Here is a 10,330-nt window from a genome sequence, read left to right as displayed (position 1 = left end):
TCATCCTTCTTAAGGAAAAATCCCTTAATATGTAGTTGCATAACAGAAGTTTGAGCTCCCAGCATGAGATTAATAAATACTTACTGATTGATCATCAGACTACATGACTGATTATAGGGACCCAACTATTGTTCAGCTAATTTGGAATGGTTAGGCAGAGGATGGTGTTTTATAAAAGTATATTTTTGAGGTAATTCTAAATAAATAAATAACTCCACTGACAAGTACTTTGAAATGTCTATTTAGTAAGGAAACTTTCGAGAACTTTTTTTGGTCTAAAGTTTGGGTAAACTCAATACACACTTAACTACCAAAGTCTTGATGCCACTATCTCCCACAGGGAAATACTAAATCACAGTTGTTTTTGTGGTTGATATTCACAGTGAGGTTAAACATTAATGTGTTACCTGCTAACAATAGGGAGATTCTTTGTAACTGTAGTTATCATGTATCAGAGGAAGTGGTAAATTCATACCAGAAATTAAATTTTTTTTTGTTGTTAACTCAAGGATCTTGGGGAGATATTGACCTTTTACACTCAAGTGACTAGTGAGTTGAGTTTTAAAGAAACTTTCTGATGAAATTTTAGTCAGACAAATTCATGAATTCTTGAAAGAATTATGTGAGGCAGTTAATAGAACAAAGTTAGCACAGCACGTTGTTCCGGCACATATGCATAGATTTTGATATTTGATGATTTATGGTGGAATACTACTGTTTTCTCTGGATCAAGTAAAAACTTCTTTAAGCATTAGTTTTCTCATTTTAAAAATTAAAGTGATAATAATTTTAAAGTTACTGAGAAAGCCAAATGAGATAATGCAAAGTGCCTGTTATATGATAAGCACTCAAAAAACTTTCAATCCTTCCTCCTTTTAATCATAATGATACTCTACCTCTAGCAGGTGACTATTACTACTGTTGAGAGATGAGCATTCAACCTCAACCAATTCACAATGACCACTAAAATTAATTCCACATTTGTATAGAGTTCAAAATAATTTGCGGTGTATAAATATATACAATCACACTAATTTTATTGATGTTAGAAAAAAAAAGCCTAAATTAGTAAAAGATGTGAATTACAGATTTTTTTTAAAAAGTAAAGATAGCTATATTACTTTGAAATTCATTTAATTACCATAAGTAAACTAAAGGTTTTCAATAAGTTATTTAAGGGAATACATTATGTTACAGAAGTAAAACTAGAACTTTTTCACTTAACTGATTACTAGTAAGTTATTGTGTGCTAATAAAACTTATTGAGGTAAATGCACAATATGCACAAGTAATTTAAAACAATTTCCCCTTAAAATCTTCATTCTCTTGGAAGCTGTTGTACTCAGAAAGGCAACATTTGTCAACTTAGGATTTTAAAAACTGCAGGTTGACTTAACTGACTTTTTCACTGGGTGTTTTTTATATAAGCTAGCTAAAGGAAAAATGAGAGGAAAATGACCCTTTCTTTGAGACCATTTCAATTTTAATGCTAAACTTACAGTGAAAGCAATGTTAGCTTTAAACTAAAACATTATAAAGTATTAGAGACCCTAGCACTTCAACCTAATTCAACTAATGAATATTAAGCTCATCTTATGGGTTTAGCATTGTGTTAGGAATACAAAAATGAATTTTAGGCAGCTGTTAATGCTGGGAGGGAATTCAGAGGTAATTTAACAGAATCCTCTTAATAGAGGAGGAAATTAAGGCCCTTGAGAGATGAAGTGGCTTTCCCATAGTTAGTAGATGAAGTAACTGAGCCAAGATGAGAACACCTCCAATTTAGTATTCCTTGCATAGCCTCACACTAACTGCCCCAAGGTTTTACAAATATACTCGGTACAGTTTTTACATTGAGTAGAGCTCTTGTGGCTGGTCTCTCCCAACAAAGCAGGTTGGGAAAATTTCCATGATAGTCAGCATCTCAAAATAGCTGCAGGCCACTGCTGTTTTGTTCCTAACTCTGTAAGAAAGAAAGAAATTCTAGTTATACAACTGGCACTGGACAAATGGTCCCTCTTGACAAATTTAAATGCTTCCCATGTGCCTGGCTCTGTGCTATCCTCTAAGAATGTAAAGTAGACTCAAACAGCTTTGTTCAGAAGAAACTAACAGTCTAATGGAGGAAACAAACAGATTAATTTCAGTAACATTGCACAGCCTAAACCAGTGCCCATGAAAATGCATTTCAATTTTTAAAAAAATCATTAGTGGTTAAAATTTTGTTATACTTTTAGGGTGTTTTCACCAGACACAAATACCTAACTCCTACTTCAGTTAACCCTCTAAGAAGTTTCTGTGGCAGGAATATGCAAAAGGAACTATGACAAAGGGAAGCACACTTAAAACCTTGGCTCCGAAACTCAAAACTCGCTGCAGAGGAACATGATAAACTGAATAATAGTTTGAGGGAAGTGACCATTTTCTAATCTAACTGGACTTAAATTATCTTAGTACCAAAGTACCTTTAACACTCAAACTCCACATTTTAAAGATTTTATTTATTTATTTGTCAGAGAGAAAGAGAGCGAGGGAGAGAGAGATCACAAATGAGGAGCAGCAGGCAGAGGGAGAGGCAGGCTCCCTGCTGAGCAAGGAGCCCAATGTGGGACTCGATCCACCCAGGTATCCCTCAAACTCACATTTTAGAGCATATTCTGGTCATATGGAACAAAAGTTAAGTGTGAGAGTGAAGGTAAGCTAGCTGATTAGGCCTTTGACATTCTGGACCAGCCCCGGTCTTTATGGTCTGATACCTGGAAGAAAGCAAATCAGACAGAACCCCTACACCCGATATTTCACTCTTGGCGTCCCACCTACTATCAAATATGGCCTAATCAATGACTTTCAAGCTGATGACCCTTTCCTCTCTTCCTGGGCAGTTTAGTGTCTTTGCATAAAGCATTATTTCCTTCCTAGAGTGTTCTTTCCCTTTTATTCTGGCTGATAACTTCCTTAAAAACTCCACTTAAATTTTATTTATAAGATCTTTTATTTAATGCTGGTAGATTTGGATCAATCCTTTTCATTGCACCACATCACCCATTACATTTATGACCACATAGGTAACTAAGATGTTCAGTCTTAGTTTGCTCTCCTAAGTCAAGGGAAGAGTTGCAAGTTTCAACAGAGGAGCTACTCAAGCACGTAGCGTTTAAAATATTTTTAGATAGGTCACGAGAAGTGACAAACATTTTGAATGATTACAGCTCTGTAATTCTGTGAGCCCATTTTTTATTTTTGAAATCTTGGCATTACACAAGAAACAGACACTCTTGACAGAATCTGATGATTATCTCATGAGGAAGTGCAGCTGTGGACAACAAAAAGCGACAACCTGGTCCAGAAAGCCCTGCCTTTACTTCTGTCTTTTCATAAGCTTGATCAAAGAGCTCTGTAATACTAGGTGTTTGCTTTTTCACATTTGTCACTTTTGAATGACACTGGACTCATAAGCTTTTCTGTGTCAAACATCAATGTTTCCCCTCAAAACACATTTTTATACTCCCATTAAAATAAGCATTTAATTAGTTTTTTATTTTTCAGATTACAACCTGCAGAAGAGTTACTTATTCAATTTATTTTTTTTAAGATTTTATTTATTTATTTGACAGAGATTACAAGTGGACTGAGAGGCAGGCAGAGAAAGAGGAAGGGAAGCAGACTCCCCTCTGAGCAGAGAGCCTGCTTTGGGGCTCGATCCCAGGACCCTGGGATCATGACCTGAGCTGAAGGCAGGGGTTTATTTTTTTTTTTTAAAGATTTTATTTATTTATTTGACAGATAGATCACAAGTAGGCAGAGAGGCAGGCAGAGAGAGGAAGGGAAGCAGGCTCCCTGCTGAGCAGAGAACCCGATGCGGGGCTCAATATCCCAGGACCCTGGGACCATGACCTGAGCCGAAAGCAGAGGCTCGAACCCACTGAGCCACCCAGGTGCCCCTGAAGGCAGAGGTTTTAACCCACTGAGCCACCCAGGCGCCCCTACTTATTCAATTTAGGTCTTCAATTTAGTTGAACACGCACTGACTACAAGCGTACTATGTGGCAGAACTTTTGCCAGGTGCTGGAAATACAAAGATGACTACAAAATATACTCACAGTGTGTGAGTGTAGATAGATTAGCCAACGATAATAAAATGTTGATAAATGCTATAGGAATAGTGGGAACACTGCTAAAGGAAGGAAGAACATGGAGACATTGCTCCTTGGGTGAAAGGAAGGTCGGTGCTGGAGAAAAGCAATCATTGAGATTGTTGCCACTACAATATGGCACCAGTGCCAGCTCCCTTCCAGGGCTCCTTGACATTCGGATTTTACCCTCACATCCACCTGCTTCTTCTATTTCCTTTCTAACTATTCCGACTTTCACAACCCCTTAGGTGACTCAACCCTTTTTTTATGTTTCGTCTTCCTTTGCTTCTTGCCCTCTTCCTTCTGGCAAACCACCAGTTTGTCTTGTTCATAGAGCAGATAGTTTCTCTTGCATGAATTCCTTCAATATCTGCACTTCTCCATTTCTGCCACCCCTGCTATTTCAAATGATACATGTTTTCTTTTGTTTAATTATTTTTTAATATATAATATATTATTTGCCCCAGGGATACAGGTCTATGAATCATCAGGCTTACATACTTCACAGCACTCACCATATCACATACCCTCCCCAATGTCTATAACCCAACCACCTTCTGCACACCCCCACACCCCCTAGCAACCCTGTCTGTTTTGTAAGATTAAGACTCTTTTGTGGTTTGTCCCCCTCCCAATCCATCTTGTTTCATTTTTGCCTTCCCTACCACCAAAACCCCCACTCTGCCTCTCAAAAATTCCTCATATCAGGGAGATCATGTGATAATTATCTTTCTCTGATAGACTTATTTCGCTTAGCATAATACCTTCCAGTTCCATTCATGTTGTTGTAAATGGCAAAATTTTATTTTTTGATGGCTGCATAGTATTCCATTGTGTGTGTGTGTGTGTGTGTGTGTGTGTACACAACATCTTCTTTATCCATTATCTGTTGATGGACATCTAAGTTTTTTCCATAGTTTGGCTATTGTGGACATTCCTGCTATAAACATTTGGAGCATATACCCCTTTGGATCACTACATTTGTATCTTTAGGGTAAATACCCACTAGTACGATTGCTGGGTCTTAGGGTAGCTCTATTTTCAACTTTTTGAGGAACCTCCATGCTGTTTTCCAGAGTGACTGCACCAGCTTGCATTCCCACCAACAGTGTAGGAGAGTCTCCTTTTTTCCGCATCCTCTCCAACATCTGACTTGTTTCTGACTTGTTAATTTTAGCCATTCTGACTGGTGTGAGGTGGTATCTTACTGTGGTTTTGACTTGATTTCCCTGATGCCAAGTGATGTGGAGCACTTTTTCATGTGTCTGTTGGCCATCTGGATGCCTTCTTTGCAGAAATGTCTGTTCAAGTCCTCTGCCCACGTCTTGATTGGATTACTTGTTCTTTGGGTATTGAGTTTCATAAGTTCTTTATAGATTTTAGATACTAGCCCTTTATCTGGTATGTCATCTGTGAATATCTTCTCCCATTCTGTCAGTTGTCTTTTGGTTTTGTTGACTGTTTCCTTTGCTGTGCAAAAGCTTTTGATCTTGATGAAGTCCCAATAGTTCATTTTTGCCCTTGCTTCCTTGCCTTTGGTGATGTTCCTAGGAAGAAGTTGCTGTGGCTGATGTCGAAGAGGTTGCTTCTGTTCTCCTCAAGGATTTTGATGGATTCCTGTCTCTCATTGAGGTCCTTTATCCATTTTGAGTCTATTTTCATGTGTGGTATAAGGAAATGGCCCAGTTTCATTGTTCTGCATGTGACTGTCCAATTTTCCCAACACCATTTGTTGAAAGACCGTGTTTTGTCCATTGAAAATTTCTTCATTGTCGAAGATCAGTTGACCATAGAGTTGAGGATCTATTTCTGGGCTCTCTATTCTGTTCCATTGATCTATGTGTCTGTTTTTGTGCCAGAAACATACTGTCTTGATGATGACAGCTTTGTAATAGAGCTTGAAATCTGGAATTGTGATGCCACCAAATTTTGCTTTCTTTTTTAACATTCCTCTGGCTATTTGAGTCTTTTCTGGTTCCATATACATTTCAGGATTATTTGTTCCATTTATTTGAAAAAAATGGATGGTATTTTGATAGGGATTGTATTAAATATGTAGATTGCTTTAGGTAGCATAGATAATTTCACAATATTTGTTCTTCCAATCCATGAGCATGGAACATTTTTCCATTTCTTTGTGTCTTCCTAATTTCTTTCATGAGTAAGTTTATAGCATTCTGAATACAGATTCTTTGCCTCTTTGGTTAGGTTTACTCCTAGGTATCTTATGGTTTTGGGTGCAATTATGAACGGGATCAACTCCTTAATTTCTCTTTCTTCTGTCTTGTTGTTGGTGTATAGAAATGAAACTGATTTCTGTGTATTGATATTATAGCCTGACCCTTGACTGAATTCCTATACAAGTTCTAGCAGAGTTGGAGTAGAGTCTTTGGGTTTTCCACATAAAGTATCATATCATCTGTAAAGAGTGAGAGTTTGGCTTCTTCTTTGCTGATTCAGATGCCTTTAATTTCTAATTGCCGAGGCTAGGACTTCTAGTACTATGTTGAATAGCATTGGTGATAGTGGACATCCCTGCCATGTTCCTGACCTTAAGATAAAAGCTCTCAGTTTTTCCCCATTGAGAATGACATTTGCTGTGGGTTTTTCATAGATGGTGTTGATGATATTGAGGTATGTACCCTCTATCCCTACACTTTGAAGAGTTTTGATCAAGAAAGGATGCTGTACTTTGTTACATGCTTTTTTCAGCATCTACTGAGAGTATCATATGGTTCTTGTTCTTTCTTTTAGTAATGTATTGTATCACATTTTTGATTTGTGGATGTTGAACCAACCTTGAAGCCCTGGAATAAATACTTGGTCATGGTGAATAATCCTTTTAATGTACTGTTGGATCCTGTTGGCTAGTATTTTGGTGAGAAATTTCACATCTGTGTTCATCAAGGATATTGATCTGTAATTCTCCTTTTTGATTGGGTCTTTGTCTGGTTTTGGGATCAACGTAATGATGGCCTCATAAAATGAGTTTGGAGGTTTTCCTTCCATTTCTATTTTTGGAACAGTCTCAGGAGAATAGCTGTTAATTCTTCTTTAAATGTTGGGTAGAATTCCCCTGGGAAGATGTCTGGACCTGGGCTCTTCTTTGTTGGGAGAGTTTTGATGACCACTTCAATCTCCTTACTGGTTATGGGTCTGTTCAGGTTTTCTATTTCTTCCTGGTTCAGTTTTGGTAGTTTATATGTCTCTAGGAATATATCCATTTCTTCCAGATTGTCAAATTTACTGATGTATTGTTGCTCAAAATTTGTTCTTATAATTGTATTTCTTAGGTGCAAGTTGTAATCTCTCTCTTTCACCCATGATTTTATTTATTTGGGTCCTTTCTCTTTTCTTTTTGGTAAGTCCGGGCAGGGTTTTATCAATCTTGTGAATTCTTTCAAAGAACCAGCTTCTAGTTTCGTTGATTTGTTCTACTGCTTTTTTGTTTTCTATTTCATTGATTTCTTCTCTGAATTTTATGATTTCTCTTTTCCTGCTGGGTTTAGGCTTTCTTTGCTATTCTTTCTCTAGCTGCCTTAGGTGTAGGGTTACGCTGTGTTCTTCAGGCCTTTCTTGTTTCTTGAAAAAGGCTTGTATTGCTATATACTTTCCTCTGAGGACTGCCTTTGCTGTGTCCCACAGATTTTGAACAGTTGTGTTTTCATTTTCATTTGTTTCCATGAATTTTTTCAATTCTTCTTTAATTTCCTGTTTGACCCATTCATTCTTAAGTAGGATGTTCTTTAGCTTCCATGTATTTGAGTTCTCTCCAACTTTCCTCTTGTGATTGAGTTCTAGCTTCAGAACATTGTGGTCTGAAAATATTCAGGTAATGATCTAAATCTTTTGGTGCTGGCTAAGAGTTCATTTGTGACCCAGGATGGGAGCTATTCTGGAGAATGGTCCATGTGCAGTAGAGAAGAAAGTTTATTCTGTTGCTTTGGGATGGAATGTTATGAATATATCTGTGATGTCTACTTGATCCAGTGTGTCATTTAAGGCCTTTATTTCCTTGTTGATCTTTTGCTTGGATGATCTGTCCATTTCAGTGAGGGGAGTGTTAAAGTCCCCCACTATTATTTTATTATTGCTGATGCATTTCTTTGATTTTATTATTAATTGGTTTATATAGTTGGCTGCTCCCATGTTTGGGGAATAGATATTTAAAATTGTTAGATCTTCTTGTTGGACAGAGCCTTTGAGTATGATATAGTGTCTTTCATCCTCTCTTATTATAATCTTTGGCTTAAAATCTAATTGATCTGATATAAGGATTGCCATCCAGCTTTCTTTGGATGTCCATTATCATGGTAAATCGTTTTCCACCCCCTCACTTTAAATCTGGAGGTATCTTTGTGTCTGAAATGTGTTTCTTGTAGATGGCATATTGATGGGTTTTGGTTTTTTTTAATCCATTATGATACCCTGAGTATTTTAATTGGGAGAATTTAGCCTATTTACGTTCAGGGTAACTATTGAAAGATATGAATTTAGTGCCATTATATTACCTGTAAGGTGACTGTTACTGTATATTTTCTCTGTTCCTTTCTGTTCTACTACTTTTAGGCTCTCTCTTTGCTTAGAGGACCCCTTTCAATATTTCCTGTAGGGCTGGTTTGGTGTTTGCAAATTTTTTAAATTTTTGTTTGTTCTGGAAGTGTTTTATCCCTCCTTTTATTCTCAGTGATAGCCTAGCTGGATATAGGATTCTTGGCTGCATGTTTTTCTCATTTAGTGCTCTGAATATATCATTCCTGTTCTTTCTGGACTGCCAGTTCTCTGTGGATAAGTCTGCTACCAATCTCATATTTTTACCATTGTATGTTACAGACTTCTTGTCTGTGGCTGCTTTCAGGATTTTCTCTTTGTCACTAAGACTTGTAGGTTTTGCTGTTAGATGATGGGATGTGGACTTATTTTATTGATTTTGAGGGGGGTGGTTCTCTGTGCCTCCTGGATTTTGAGGCTTGTTCCCTTTGCCATATTAGGGAAATTCTCTACTATTATTTGTTCCAATATACCTTCTGCCCCCCTCTCTCTTTCTTCTTCTTCTGGCATCCCAATTATTCTAATATTGTTTTATCTTATGGCATCACTTATCTCTCAAATTCTCCCCTCATGGTCCAGTAGTTGTTTGTCTCTAATTTGCTCAGCTTCTTTTTTCTCTGTCATTTCATCTTCTATCTCATTAATTCTCTCTTCTGTTCATTTATCCTAGCAGAAAGAGCCTCCTTTTTTTATTTCAACTTGGTTAGATTTTAGTTCTTTTATTTCTCCAGAAAGGGATTTTACTTCTCCAGAAGGGGTTTCTCTAACATCTTCCATGCCCTTTTCAAGCCTAGCTAGCACCTTGAGAATCATCATTTTGAACTCTTGTTCTGACAAATTACCAATGTCTGTATTGATTAGGTCCCTAGCTGTCAGTACTGCCTCTTGTTCTTTTTTTTGTGTTGAGTTTTTCTTCCTTGTCATTTTTATCCAGATAAGAATATATGAATGAGAGAATAAAATACTAAACGTGTTGCCAAGACCCCAGAAAAATGTACAGTAACCAAATCAGAAGAGATCCAAGACTGGGGGAGGGGATGGAGAAGAAAGCGAAGAAAAATAAAAAGATAAAAAACAAAAAATTTTATATATAATTATATATGTATGTATATATATATATATATATATATATATATATATATTTTAGACTCATGAATCGAACAGAGCCACCTACTTGATTTTGGGTGTATTTTGGTCTCTTAAAAGAAATTGCCTCCCGAATTTTAAAGAAAGAAAAAGTTATATATACAAAAATAACGGTAAACACAATGTAGGGATGGAATATGACTGTAAAGAAGAAAATTTTAAAAAATTCTAAAGAAGGAATTGTGTGTCATCCTTGGTCATGCTAATCTTCTCTGTATCGTTCCAATTTTAGTATATGTGCTGCCAAAGCGAGCACTCTAAAGAAGGAATTGATAAGTTGGTTTGAAAAAGAAAAAAAAGGAGGAGGGAATGTGCTTAGCCTGGAGACTAGAAAAAAAGCCATGTACTAGATTAGGGTATGTTTCGATCTATTAGAAGAGATTGTACCCTAAATTTTTTAGAAAAAAGAAAACCTACATGTATACAAAAAATAAGGTCAAATACAATGAAGGGATACATTATGTCTATAAAAATGAATGTTTAAAAAGTTATTTTTTAAG

General features: G+C 36.7%; 1 pseudogene; it reads right to left on the bottom strand.

Annotated features, from left to right (window-relative positions):
- Positions 1-9,990: 9,990 nt before the first annotated feature.
- Positions 9,991-10,086, bottom strand: LOC122892805 (annotated as a pseudogene).
- Between the last annotated feature and the right edge of the window lie 244 nt (positions 10,087-10,330).

This window comes from Neovison vison, chromosome 12 (assembly GCF_020171115.1).
Source record: "Neovison vison isolate M4711 chromosome 12, ASM_NN_V1, whole genome shotgun sequence".
In the NCBI taxonomy this organism is placed as follows: domain Eukaryota; kingdom Metazoa; phylum Chordata; class Mammalia; order Carnivora; family Mustelidae; genus Neogale; species Neogale vison.
This window is presented reverse-complemented; position numbering and strand designations above follow the sequence as displayed.